Source organism: Schistocerca americana, chromosome 1 (assembly GCF_021461395.2).
Source record: "Schistocerca americana isolate TAMUIC-IGC-003095 chromosome 1, iqSchAmer2.1, whole genome shotgun sequence".
Taxonomy (NCBI): Eukaryota; Metazoa; Arthropoda; class Insecta; order Orthoptera; family Acrididae; genus Schistocerca; species Schistocerca americana.
The window spans coordinates 879,733,848-879,747,959 of NC_060119.1; the positions used below are offsets into that span (position 1 = coordinate 879,733,848).

Here is a 14,112-nt window from a genome sequence, read left to right on the forward strand (position 1 = left end):
CCAAGACGTCGCACTGTGACGCGATTGACGTCATTCAAGATGGCTGCCGTGACGTCAGCTGATGATGCGAGTAGAGTCACCCAAAATGGCTGGGAAGAGCCACACCCCCATGCCAAGCCCTCCTGGTGGGAAGTTTGAATTTTGGAGGAAAGATAGGCCAATTGGGCTACCTCTAGATGTCACACGGTGTGAATCATATTGTTACTGCTGTTACCATAACACACTGCACACCCTGGATGATTTTAAATAAACGTCATTTACAAAATAAGGAATTTGGAAGAGTTTTACGGCGTTGGCGTGGATTTCCAAACTACATTTAAACTTATCAGTCACATTGATGGAATAGCTAATGGCTCTGCATCCCGTTCTGACTGATTCCTCATATTGCAGTCATGTATGAAATCACTGTTTTGGTGCTAGCCATCCCCAGAATGTGACACGCACTGGGAGTGGATGACAGTGGGAAATATCTGATGTCGCGAGTATACCTGAGGTGTATGTGATTATGCTGTCTGTCTTCACGGTATATGTACAAGTATCTGGCGGCCAATAGCTATATGAATGATGTAAAATCAGCTGCACAGTATAACAATGCAAGTGTTGAACTGGACCTGCTATAGCGTACAAACAGGATAGCCAATACAGCTATAACAATACATCCCCTCATTGGCACCCCTAAGCGTACCCTCGCATTTTCCTTGTTGTACTATCAATAGTGATGTTGATTACAGTACACCAACTCACATAAGTGATGTCTTTCCAATCATTACGTCCGCAGGTGCGGTGCGGTATTCATTATCACACACAGTTCCAGACGCCTGTCCTTCATTACACTCGTTTGAGAGAATCTCGGCAGGATGCAGCACCTTCCAGAAGCACTGATTCAAAGACTTTGTCAGATAATTTCCTACGACTGAGGAGAATCGAGACATATAGCTGGTGTGAGTGTAGGTATAGAATAACTTTTCCAGGCGCTGTACAGATAGAACAGATAACTGCACTGTTTGTGTAAAATGTGTATATATTGCAGTGTAATGTTACTGTGGCTTATGTTGTGGCATGACCAGAGGAAATGAGCGTGTGTCCTATCGTGAGGGACGTATAGATTCAGCGCAATGATAACCGCGAGGGGATGAGAGAGATTTTTACGTGGAAAATTAAGTGTGCTATAGATAGTGAGAATCGTTCCAGAACTACAGCAATCAAGAGGAGACATTACTTGTAAATCGATTGGTGTCAGATTGCAGCAGAAATCGTAATATTTAATTCTAGTAAGACTGGTAAATATGTTCCTGGTTCCCAATATTCTTGTGAGTCTTGTATGTATTTGATGATCTATAGAATTTTCGAGAGATCGACTTGGTTCTTGTTTTACATAGCCATATGACATCAGTATAACATAGAGAACCTTATTAGATGCACTTGCAATGGTGTGTAGTTATGCGCGTGCACTTTGGGGATACGTCAGTCACTCTGGGGCAGGTAAGCTCGGCTAGACACTGCTCGAATTTCCCGTTAGGATCATGAGGAACAATGCACCCTGTGCTATTCTGGAACAGATTTCTCCAGCATCTGCGAGAGTGAGTCACTCGGCAATTAGGTCTTCGCTGGAACGTGGGTAGAGGGAGGGATCATGTCGACAGCGGTGAACACGTGCGCAAGTGACCTATCTTCCCACCATTGTCTTAGGTAGGTAGAGGTATGTTGCATTGTTCTGATGGAATTTGAACTTCCCGCCATTTTCTTGGGGAGGGGTGGGGAGGGGAGCTGGGGTTTGGTTAGTGGAGGTAGCCCAGTTGACCTATCTTCCTGCCAAAATCCGCCATCTTGGATGACGTCACAACCGCCATGTCGGATGACGTCATGTGTTGTTGCCAAGTCTACAGGCCAGCATCTTGGATGATATCATCACCACTGTCTCAGATACATCTAGCAACAATGGAGAGTGGGGCCGTAACAGCTTTGTCCCCCTACTCAACCATCTTTGCAACCATGCAACCATGTCACCATGCTGTGCGGTACAGATGGGATCAACATGCCGTATGGACCACTCAGGATTGGCATCACATTCCCTTCAACAGTGAGTTTCGCATTTGCCTTCAACCAGACAATCATCAGAGACGGGTTTGGAGGCAACTCAGTCAAGCTGAACGCCTTAGATACACTCTCTAGGGAGTGCAGCAAGGTGGAGGTTCGCTGCTGTTTTGGGGTGGCATTATCTGGGACCAACGTACGCCGCTGGTGGTCATGGAAGACGCCATAACAGCTGTACGATACGTGAATGCCGTCCTCTGATCGATAGTGCAACCATATTGGGGAGACATTCGTCTTCATGGGCGACAATTCGCACCCCCATCGTACACTCTTGTGAATGACTTCCTTCAGGATAACAACATCGCTCGACTTGAGTGGCCAGCATGTTCTCCAGACATGAACCCTGTCGAACATGCCTTGGATATAAAAGGGCTGTTTATAGACGATGTGACCCACCAACCACTCCAAGGGATCTACGCTGAATCGCCCTTGAGGAGTGGGACAATCTGGACCAACAGTGCTTGATCAACTTGTGGATAGTATGCCACTATGAATACAGGCAAGCATCAATGCAAGAGGACGTGCTACTGGGCATTAGAGGTACCGATGTGTACAGCAATCTGGATCACCACCTCTGAAGGTCTCGCTGTATGGTGGTACAACATTCTATATGTGGTTTTCGTGAGCAATAAAAAGGGCAGAAATGATGTTTATGTTGATCTCTATTCCAATTTTCTGTACAGGTTCCAGAACTCTCGGGACCAAGGTGATGCAAACCTTTTTTTGATGTGTGTATAGTTACCGCTACTCTCGTAGTTGTCGAATATTTATAATAGTGCCTCACAAAACACATTCTCTTTCCAGAAATACTTCCTCACTTTCCTCCCTGATCGGCTGTCGTTCCATGGCCGTCATTCCACAATGGTGCTTTTCCAACATAAGGTTATTTGCAAACATTCCCTCGATTCGATGTCGCCCTACCCTGCTCTGGCCTTGTCATCAGTTTTTTCTGTAACTCCCTGGCAGGTCAAAACTGTGTGCCATACCGGTACTCGAACCTGTGACCTTTGCCTTTTTTACCAACTGAGGTTCCCAAGCACCACTCACGAGTTGCCCTCATAGTTTTACTGCCCCCAGTCCTCATCACATATCTTCCAAAACTGTGAGGGTGCTTGGGTATCTCAGTCAATACAGCACTTGCCCATGAAAGACAAAGGTCCCAAGTTCAAGATCTTGTGTGGCACAAAGTTTTAGTCTGCTAACGAATTTTAAATCGTTCCACACTCCGGTGCAGACTGTGAAATTTAGAAGGTAGGAGAAGAGGCACTGGACGAAGGAAAGCTGTGAGAACAGGTCACATGTCATGCTTCGATAGCTCAGTCGGTAGAGCAATTGTCTTCGAAAGGCAAAGGTCCCAGGTTTGAGTCCCTGAGGGTATTTCCCCTGACTCATATCTTGCACACAGAGTGAATAGTTTCGCCATTGCTTACTGTCCCAAAAATCTCAATAATTGTGAGGGAATGTTGTCAACTATAGGAGTCTTGTTTCAGCTTAAGCCACGTCAAATTCTTCTCCCAGTATCATATCTCCTATCTCAATTTCATTTACTTCTTCTTCCCTTCAAGTTCATTTTCCACATATAGCTCTTTTATACAATCTTTCCACCTTTCAGCATTCCCCCTTTCGCCAGAACTGTTTTTACATCTGAGTTCTTGATATTCATACAGCTGCTTCTCTTATCTCCAAAGGTCTCGCTAATTTTCCAATAGTTGGCATCTATCTTTCCCTTAGTCATGTGTGCTTCTACAGCCTTGTATTTGTCCTCGAACCATTCTTGCTTAGCCATTCTCCATTTTCTGTCAACCTCATTTTTTAGATGTCTGTATTCCATTGTGCCTGCATCATTTGATTTATTTTTATATTTTCTGCTTTTATCAGTTATATTCAATATGTCCTGTATATTTCTACTGCACTCTGTATTTTTACCAATTTCATTCTATGCTGCCTTCAGTATTTCATCTTCTGAAGCTACCCATTTATTTTATATTGTATTCCTTCCCCTCCCCCCCCCCCCCTTTCCCTAAAGCGTTGCCCAATGCTTAAGAAACCAACCTCTCAGCAACTCTGGAATTCCTTTAGTTTATCCAGGTCCCACCTCCTTAATTCCCTACATTTCTGCAATTTCTTCAGTTTTAATATGCATTTCATAACCAATAAATTATGGCCGGTGTCCACATCTGCCTCTATAGTTGCATTACAATTTAAAATTTGGTTTCAAAATGTTTGTCTTACTATTATATAACAATCTTTTTACATGATTCTTGAAACAAATATTAGTGGTGATAAATTCTGCTCTGTGCAAAATTTTATAGGGCCACTTCTTCTTTCATTTCTTGTCCCCGGGCAAATTGACCTACTACATTTCCTTATTTTCCTTTTCCTACTGCTGAACACTGGTCCCCCACAACAATTAAATTTTCGCCTCCCTTAGCTATCTGAATAATTTATTTTATCTCCTCACACATTCTTTCAATCTACTCATCATCTGTGGAGCTAGCTCACATGTACTACTATGGTGGGTGTTGGCTCTGTGTCTATCTTGGCTACAGTAATGCATCTGTTGAGCTGGTCATAGTAGCTTACTCACATTCCTATTTTCGTTTTGATTATTAGACCAATTCCTGTGTTACTTCTGTTTGAGTTTGTATTTATAACCCTGTACTCACCTGACCAGAAGTCCTGTTCTTTTGACATCACACTTTACTAATTCCCACTGTATCCAACTTCAACCTATCCATCTCTCTTTTTAAGTTCTCTCCATCGGAACAGGTTTTGGAAGGCCCAGTGGTACAGACCAACTGACATGTCAGCCTCAGCTCATAGGCATCACTAGATGCAGATATGGAGGGGCACGTGGTCAGCATGTGGCTCTCCTGGCCATTGCAGTTTATGAGCTACTGCAGTTTCCCCTTTCTTTCAGATATTTGTAAAAACAACATGTTGGCTAATGTTAGACCAGATCAGTCAGTCATCCACACTGTTGCCCCTGCTCCTATTGAAAAGGCTGCTGCCCTCTTCAGGAACCACAAGTTTTTCTGGCCTCACCACAATACCCCTCCATTGTGGTTGCACCTGCAGTACAGCTAATAGCTGCCCATATACTACAGGTATTTATAATAGGACTGGTTTTTGTTTACAGCAGCTATTTTCTTGAGTTTCAGAGTAGTACCTAAATTATCTTTCTCCACAATTCAGACAGACATTCATCAACCTATTTCATTAAAAAAAATTAAATAGAATTATTTCCATTTATGTTTGAAATGTTGCACCACACTATAATGTATAAAGTCAGCGTCGCATGGAAATTCTCATGCCTTAGTTAATGATGTTGAGAAGATAGTAACAAGTGAACCATGTGGCCATGTTTGCATAATAGTTCAGTGATATGAAGCAACACAGTCTTGATACTTGAGAAAATGTAAAAATCATCTGTTTTCTTGTTGTGTGTGCAACACATGCTTTCCTTGACAGGTCATTTTCAATAAGAAATGGACATTTTGCACAATTGATGAAGAACTGAATCAAGTTTAAAGCAGAGATTATCCACTTCTGCAGTGACATTTGTTTGTAATTCGCAAATAGAGCGAGGAAAAAGCAACTGCATATATGCCTCCATATGAGCCCTAATTTCTCATATCTTATCTTCATGGTCCTTATGTGCAATGTATGTTGGCAACAGTAGAATTGTTTGACAGTCAACTTCAAATACCAATTCTCTAAATTTCCTCAATAGCGTTTCTCAGAAAGATAATCACCTTCCTTCCAGGGATTGCTATTTGAGTTCCTAAAGCACCTCTGTAACACTTACATGTTGTTCAAACCTACTGGTAACAAATCTAGCAGCCCACCTTTTGCTTCAATGCCTTTCTTCAATCTGACCTGGTAATGATCCCAAATACTTGAACAGTACTCAAGAATAGGTCTCATCAGCATCCTACATGCAGTTTCCTTTACAGGTGAATTACTCTTTCCTAAAATTTTCCCAACAAAGGCAAGTTGACCATCCACTTTCCCTGCCACAATCCTCACATGCTCGTTCCATCTCATATTGCTTTGCAATGTCACACCCAGGTATTTAAACAACTGCAATACTGTATCCGAACATTACAGATTTGGTCTTCCTACTCATCTGCAGTAACTTACATTTTTCCACATTTAAGGCCAGCTGCCATTCATCACACCTACTTGGATATTTTGTCTAAGTCGTCTTGTATCTTCCTGCAGTCATTCAGCTTCAGCACCTTACCGTACACCATGGCATCATCAGTAAACAACAGAAGATTGCTGCCCACCCTGCCTGCCAAATCATTTATGTATATAGAGAACAACAGCGGTCCTATCACACTTCCCTGTGGTGCTACTGATGATACCGTTCTTCTGATGAACACCCACCATCAAGAACAACATACTGGGCTCTACTATTTAAGAAGTCTTTGAGCCACATACATATCTGTGAACTTATTTCACATGCTCCTACCTTCGTTAACAGCCTGCAGTGGGGCAGTGTGTCAACATACAATCTGCCTGTTGCCTTTCACCCATAGTTCACAGTATATCATGTGAGAAAAGAGCATGCTGAGTATCGCATGACCAATGCTTTCTAAAAACACGCTGATTCATGGACACAAGCTCCTCAGTCCCAAGAAAATTTGTTATATTCAAACTAAGAATATGTTCAAGGATTCTGCAGAAAACAGAAGTTAGGGATATTGCTCTGAAATTTTGCGGATCCCTTCTTTTACCCTTCTTAAACACCAGAGTCACCTATGTCTTTTTCCAGTCACTTGGGACTGCACTTCATAAGTTTCAATTTTTTCAATGTTGTTATGATAACAAGTGGGAGAGAGGGGGGAGGGGGAGGGGGTGGTTCAGGAAAAACACTCAAGACATCTGATATACTAAAGACTTAATGTAAGGCACATCTTTTTTACACCACAATAATTTTGGAACTCCTACAATAAAGGCCGCAATGTGGAGCCACTGAGGGGGAATATTTTGAAAATCAGGTGGAGTTTAGTGAACATATCATTTCCTGTTGCCGCATGATGAACAAAAGTATTCACAAACTCTGAACTACCCTCGTACGCACTTCCCATTATGGATGGCACTGAAGTCAAGGTTGCCACTTCACAAAACAGTTTGATTACAAAGAATAACTGAATCTTGGCTCATTGTGTCACTAATAAAGAGGTAACATTCACCCATTATCTGAGCTACCTCACAAAATATTATGAGACATGTTTACTTTGATATGACTTCTGTCAGGGGTTCTCCAAAAAGGTTAACATGCTATTGAATTTTTTTGTAGTGTCATGCAAAAACAGTTTTAGGAAAATGAGCTGTAACACACAGATCCAGTGTTATTTCCTTTAAAAGATGCCTCAAGTCAAATACTTAGTACAGTCAACAATAATCACAACTTTAATGTACAAAATACACACATGAGAAAATTACCAACATAATACTATAATAAAAGACAAAATTGATCATAAAAAATTAACATTTGGTACATTTGTGTGGCAGATTGAGACTCAAATTCATATCACCAGCTTTCCACCCCTTACAGACAAATTCAAAACTCTAAATTGTCACTAAGTCTTCTCCTTATTTTCCACATTACAAGGGTGTATCAAACAGAAACAATTTGAATCTGGTGGCTGTGGTAATGGATGGAAATGGACTTGGCCCTGACAGGACACTGGTGGAGATGTCTAGAATAGCATTATGATGCCCTTCATTACTATCCAGTGATGTGAGTAATACCATACATTTTGTTATATTACGTTGGTGCATAAGTTCATAGCATTTTTGTTTTGCATGTTGGCATTCCGGTTCCTATGGATTTATTTACCAATCATCAGTTTTTATTTTTTGTAGTTCACTGTTGCTGTCTGACTTTACACATTGTCATTTGGAGATAGTGAAGCTTTTGATGATAGAAAAGAGTGCAAAGTAGAGAAATCAGAACATTTCCGATGTATTCTGTTTGAGTTCAGCAGTGTGTGACAGCAGCAGGGACAACCTTAAACATTTGCACCACATATGGAGATAATTCCATTGGGCAGAGCATGGCAAGAAAATGGTTTTCTCATTTTAAAGAGGATTGTTTAGACTTTCGGGGACCGATGAAAATCGTTTAAACATATTAATCCAAAATCATCCATGTCAGAGATCATTCCATCATCATGTCACATTTGCATGCAATGGAAAGGGTCCAAAAATAGAGTCTGCTGGTACTGCATGCTCTAAGCCAAAATCACAAAAATCAGTGGGTTTCCACATGTGTATCTCTGCTTGCTCATCATCAATTGGCTCATGAACAACACAGACCATTACCATGCTGTATAATTACTGGTGACAAAATATGGTGTATTTATGCTGACAGAATGAAAAGAAAGGAATAGCTGAGCCCAAACAAAGCAGCAACTCCCCATACAAAGACTTTCGCAAATCCACAAACCGTCATTGCTGACATTTATTGTCAACATTTGAGACTTCTTTCAGATGCAATCCAAGAACAATAACCAGGAAGATTGTGTGAAGTGATGCTACTCCACAATAATACCTGCCCATGTTCTTCTAGACTGACCAAAAAACATTATACAGGAGTTGGGTTGCGAAGTGGTTCCACACCCATCTCATTCACCCGATCTTGCACCCTCAGATATTCACCTTTCCCCCTCTATGTCTAACAACTTTCAAGGATCTTCCTTTCAGATAAAAAATGCACTCCAAACATGGCTCAACAAATTCTTCACCTCAAAACCGTGTGATTTCTAAAGTCGTGTAATTGCAAAGTTACCCCAGTGTTAGCTGACTGTTGTAAATAGTAAAAGAGAGTATATTATTCATGGCTAAAGTCTCTATTATGTGTATCTGTTGTGTTTATTAAACTTCTGAAAAAATGCTATGAATTTATGTACCAACCCAATAATTGCTGAATTATGCACAAGGAACTATCTACACAAAAGACTTTGCACAGTGCCCATGGTTTCTTTTCTTTTCCTCTCCCCAGAGAGCTGCTTCACTGCAAGGTTGCAATCTTTTCTGCTCCTCTGTTTCTTAACTACAAGGAGAGCTGAAAATTAATGCCCCTCACTGCTTTAAGTCAAAACTCTTGAAGATTTTTAACAAAATCAAACATTATTAACATTTTACATCTTTATTGTTCATATCTACAAATTTAAAGCTGTCTTCCACTAGAGAGCTCTGAATTGTAGTAAGTAACATGGTGGTGTTAACGTAACTATTTCAGTGTGTGAGAAACAACTCAGAGAACTGAAACCACATATTCAAAGTGTTCATCCGCACATGGAGCATTCACTTTCCCCTTCAGCATGACAGTGCCAGTCCACACATGAATGTTGCAAAATCATGCCTTGGGTTCATTGTCCTTGATCATCCTCTGTATAATTCCATCTTGGTCACATCCGATTTTCGTCTGTTTCCAAAAGCTGAAGAACATTTTCAAGGACTTCAATTACTTTTCAGCATGCCCTTATAGTAAACTGCAAACTCTGAACCAATTCTTGAGAAATATTGCCAGATTCTCCAGAAAGAATCTCAGTAAGTGTTGAACAGCTCTGTCTTCTCTTGTCCAGATATGCAAATCAACATACTGCTGTAAAACCTAAATCCAAGAGTTCACTTATGGGGTTCCACGACATTACAACTTGCCTGGCTGTCTTGGTCTCAGAGTAGAGATAGTGCCACCTCAAATTCTTTTGTTGAATCAAACCCAGTGGCATTTTATTACTTTTTTCATTAATAAAGTTGTATTTGCTCTTCCCCTGAAGTAGTTTATGATTTTGCCTTTATTCTACACTTTGTATTCAAAATCATAGACACTTGGGGGGGGGGGGGGGGGGGAGGAGGGAAAGAGATAAATGAAACACAATTAATTAATTCTGGATAAAATAATTTTGGGAATTGGACCATGTCATTTTCTGGATAAAATAATTTTGGGAATTGGACCATGTCATTGTAAACTACTAGCACAACTGAGTTGCTGATGTTTGGATCAGCTTGCTGCTATCCTCATCCGAGAGGCAAACCAACCTGAAGAAGGTCACAACAAGTTGATCAAAATGTTGGCAATTTAGTTGTTTTAGTAGTTTACAGTGACAAGGCCCAATCTCCAAACTTATTTGATCTAAAGTTATACAGGCCACAGAAGCCTACAAACAATTAATTCATGTTTTAATGAAATCAATATAACTTTTTCTAGCTATTATTCAGCTTCCTGATTCCTCTCATTTTCAATTTTACACCTAGTGCATACAGAACTGCAGCCTAACCATAAATTATGGCATTAGTGCTAGCATAACTTATACCAAATTGGGCTGGAATAAAAAAATGTGCATTTCATTATGAGAAGAAAGGTCAACATGAAGTATTGATGTACTGAAGGCAAAAAAAAGGAGCACACACACAACTGGGTTTGGAATGGAAACATTAGTACTGGTCCATTAAAGTACTCTCTGTCACACACATGGTATGGTGGCTTGTGGAGTATGGATGTATACGGAAACAATTTTATCCTGAGAAGAGGTACTAAGTATACTGCCACTAACAATGTAATGCAACTCCTGTACAGAACTGTAGAACAGCTGAAGATACTCCAGTCTCCCAGTTTACCCACATTGAAAATTTGGAGACTATCTTGGAACCCTGCACTAAAAGTAATCGCATTGTGAATAAAAGTGATTTGAAGAAGCACTTCCAGAAGCATGGTACAAAAGAGGCATGGTTCCAAGGGGGAGGGAATTTTACTTAAAACATTCATATTTTTATGTATATCAATTTCCAAATTTCTCAGCCAATTGTCAAAGAGGCTCGAAAATTGTTGGGATTCTAAAAAATTACAAACCATATTTAACAAATGATACTTTCCAGTGATGTGCCTCCAAGCTTACTCACAAGGGTGGGCTTGTGTCTTTACCAGCTGCAGCAAACATTCTAGACAGGAAATTGTTCCCATTCACAAGCTGGCAACAACAAATCCAACAAGGTTCGTAAGCCCTGAAGTAGAGTTGATGACCTACTTGAGGTTAATTAAGATAAATAAGATAGTAAGGAAAAGACCCACAACTAAGAATTAAATATCAAAGACTCATTTTCCTGAATGTAGGATTAAAAGAAAGGACTGTCAGACAAACCATTCTTCATCTTTTACATAGTCGCGTAGGTGTGGTCTACAGACTTGAGTTTACTATCATAGTCACCAGGTGAATGCGCATTTCAGTTTTATATTGTAAATTATGACAAAGTTGTGAGAGTCTGTTACTACTACAGCGCTTACATTAATTGCATGACATACACAAATTTCAATTTTTCAGATGAACATTATTCAAACTACATATTTATTTGAACTGCAATGTCTTGGAAGTTATGTTAACATGATGTACTAACTGTTCACCTAACCAATTGCTGCTCTATGAAAATCATGCTATATTGTTATTAAAATTGTACACATCTGTGGCAGTTAGAAACATGCAAGAATCAAACCATGGATCTGCACCTGGGGCAAAATATCAGGAATGGAGATATAGAAACAGATAGACTCAATCAGTAGTATGTACACAGAAGTAAAAAGAGATGCATCTTACTATTACAGCACTTAGTATGACAATGTAAATCACATCTTTTAAAAAAATATCAGTCCATTTACTCAAAAAAATTGTAATTTTAGTCAACAGTTACTCATCTCCTAAACAAGCTCCAAAGTCAATCTATCTAGGTGTCTGATACTTTTTCTCTTAGTTGGCATCAAGATGTAGCAAAGATTGGTCAGGAAGGAATGAAGGAGCTATACAATAGTGATTCACTGCATATCACACTTGTGGTGGTACAATCAAAAAGCTTAATCCGTAACGATCTATAAAGAAAGATATTCACCCCTTCCCAGGAAAGAATTAACATAATTTTACTGTTAGCAATATGTGCACTAATAAACTAAAGATGAAGTGCCAATAGTTGATTCCTTGAAATATTTTCTTGATTCTTTATCTGAAGAATTGTGCCGTTTCGTACAAGCACGTCTGTAAAGTAAGTAACATTTTGGAAAAACTCTTACAAAACATTTTTTCAAAGCAAGATTTATTTTTACAGGAACATTTCTAAACTATTTTTCTACACAATTTCCACCATTGCTGGGGTATTTGTTATAGTGGGAAATTAACTTTTTTATGCCATCTTGATGGAAAGATGCTGCCAGTGAAGACAGCCATTGCTGAATACAGTTTTTTGCATCATCATCACTGTCAAAGCACCATCCTCCAACATCATGTTTCAAGTTCAATTAGAAGTGGTAGTCAGATGATGTGAGATCAGGGCTGTATGATGGGTGATCGAACTGCTCCCAACCAAATTACTGAACAAGATTTTGAGGGACACCTTCAGAATGGGGATGAGTATTGTCATGAAGCAGTCGCAAAATATTTAAAGTAATAAAGAACATATGGGTAAGTGAAAGCATGCCAGAGGAGTGGAATACTGGAATAATATTCCCAATACATAAATAAGGAGAAACACTCGATTGTGAAAACTATGGGGGCGTAGCCCTACTGAAACAAGTACATAAGATTTTCTCTGGAGTGCTGAATGAAAAAATAAAGAAGTGCGCCGAAAAGATACTCGGAGAATACCATCAAAGATGGCGGTTAGTGTAAAAATTCGTTGTGCGTCTCCGAGAAAAAAATGTGAATTTTGCCGTGAAAAAGAAGAATTGTGACAGTTGTAAGGATGAAATTACAAAACTCAGCGAAAGGGTGTCTAGTTTACAATTTATTATCAGTTACTTGAAGATGGATATCAAGAAACTTAAAGAAGAAAAAAGTGAACAGAACATGAAAAACTCACGCCATGAAAGTACGAATATGTTGGAGAATTGGACGGAAGTGAAGTACAAAAGACGCAAACAGATTATACAAGACACAGAAAACGGCGAAAGAAACATAAATGTAGTGAACGAAAATTACTTTCAAGCTCTTTCAACTACGGATTGTGAAAGTGAAGTTAACAGTGCGAGTGTACCATGTGGAAAACCAAACGACTTTGTGAATAAGGTAAAACATGGAATATTTCAGCAGCAGTTAAGTAAAAGATCCTATGCGAAAGTGCTCACGAAAAATCTTCCACCGATAAGCTGCTCTACTGAGACAATATCGACATGTGTTAGCAAAAAAGACAAAATAAATAGTGCCAAACAAGACTTCGCCTACTACAAAGGTAGGCAGAAAACAGGTAATCTCGGAACAGCAAGTACCGGTAAAATTGAACTGTATGCCGACAGCCAAGGACGAAATATAGCCACTGAATTTCGGCGTACAAGTAGTCAGAATTTTAGTTTTAACTGTACAATAAAACCAGGAGCAAAATTCAGTGCTGCTACGTCAATGAGTCAAGAAAAAATTTCCTCATTGAGCAAAAAGGACTTTTCCATCTTCCTGGCGGGATCAAATGATATAGCTAGGGATGAAAAAAATGATCTCTTAATCTCGCTGAAAAGAAAACTGTATGAGCTGAGAGGAACAAATGTTATTGTTTTTTCAGTGCCACACCGTTACGACTTGATAGAATGGTCCTGTGTAAATAAAGAAGTTGAAACTGCAAATAAAGAGATGCAAAATATTTGCAAGCAGTTTGAAAATGTAACATTTGTGAACATCAGCAATTTAGGGAAAAGATTTCACACAACACATAGTTCTCATCTAAATGTACTTGGAAAAAACGTAATAGTAACAAAAATTTTAGAACTTGTAAATAAAATCTCAAATGTGCAGTGTGATGATAGAAAAGTCATACCTCTCATGGACAGGAAGTGTGTGTTACCCGTAGACTCCAATGTGAAATCTGCTGTCAGCGAAGGTACACCTCTCCAAGACAAATCTGAAATTTTATTAATGCAAGTAAACATTCCAAATGTCAATAATTCACAGAAAGGCACAGCAGTTATGGAACAACAAACACCAGAAATAAGTGAAACAGCAGCAGCACCATCATTATCAGCAGAAGCAG

The 14,112-nt window shown here is 39.6% G+C and overlaps 1 protein-coding gene across 1 annotated transcript in view; it reads right to left on the reverse strand.

The window, feature by feature from the left end:
* The window catches only part of LOC124614230, a 412,079-nt gene extending 398,145 nt beyond the window's left edge, over positions 1-13,934 (reverse strand). Inside the window, exon 1 of the mRNA XM_047142926.1 lies at positions 13,900-13,934. The gene's annotated coding sequence lies outside the window, so the exon portion shown is untranslated. The remainder of the gene's footprint in view (positions 1-13,899) is intronic.
* Positions 13,935-14,112: the final 178 nt, after the last annotated feature.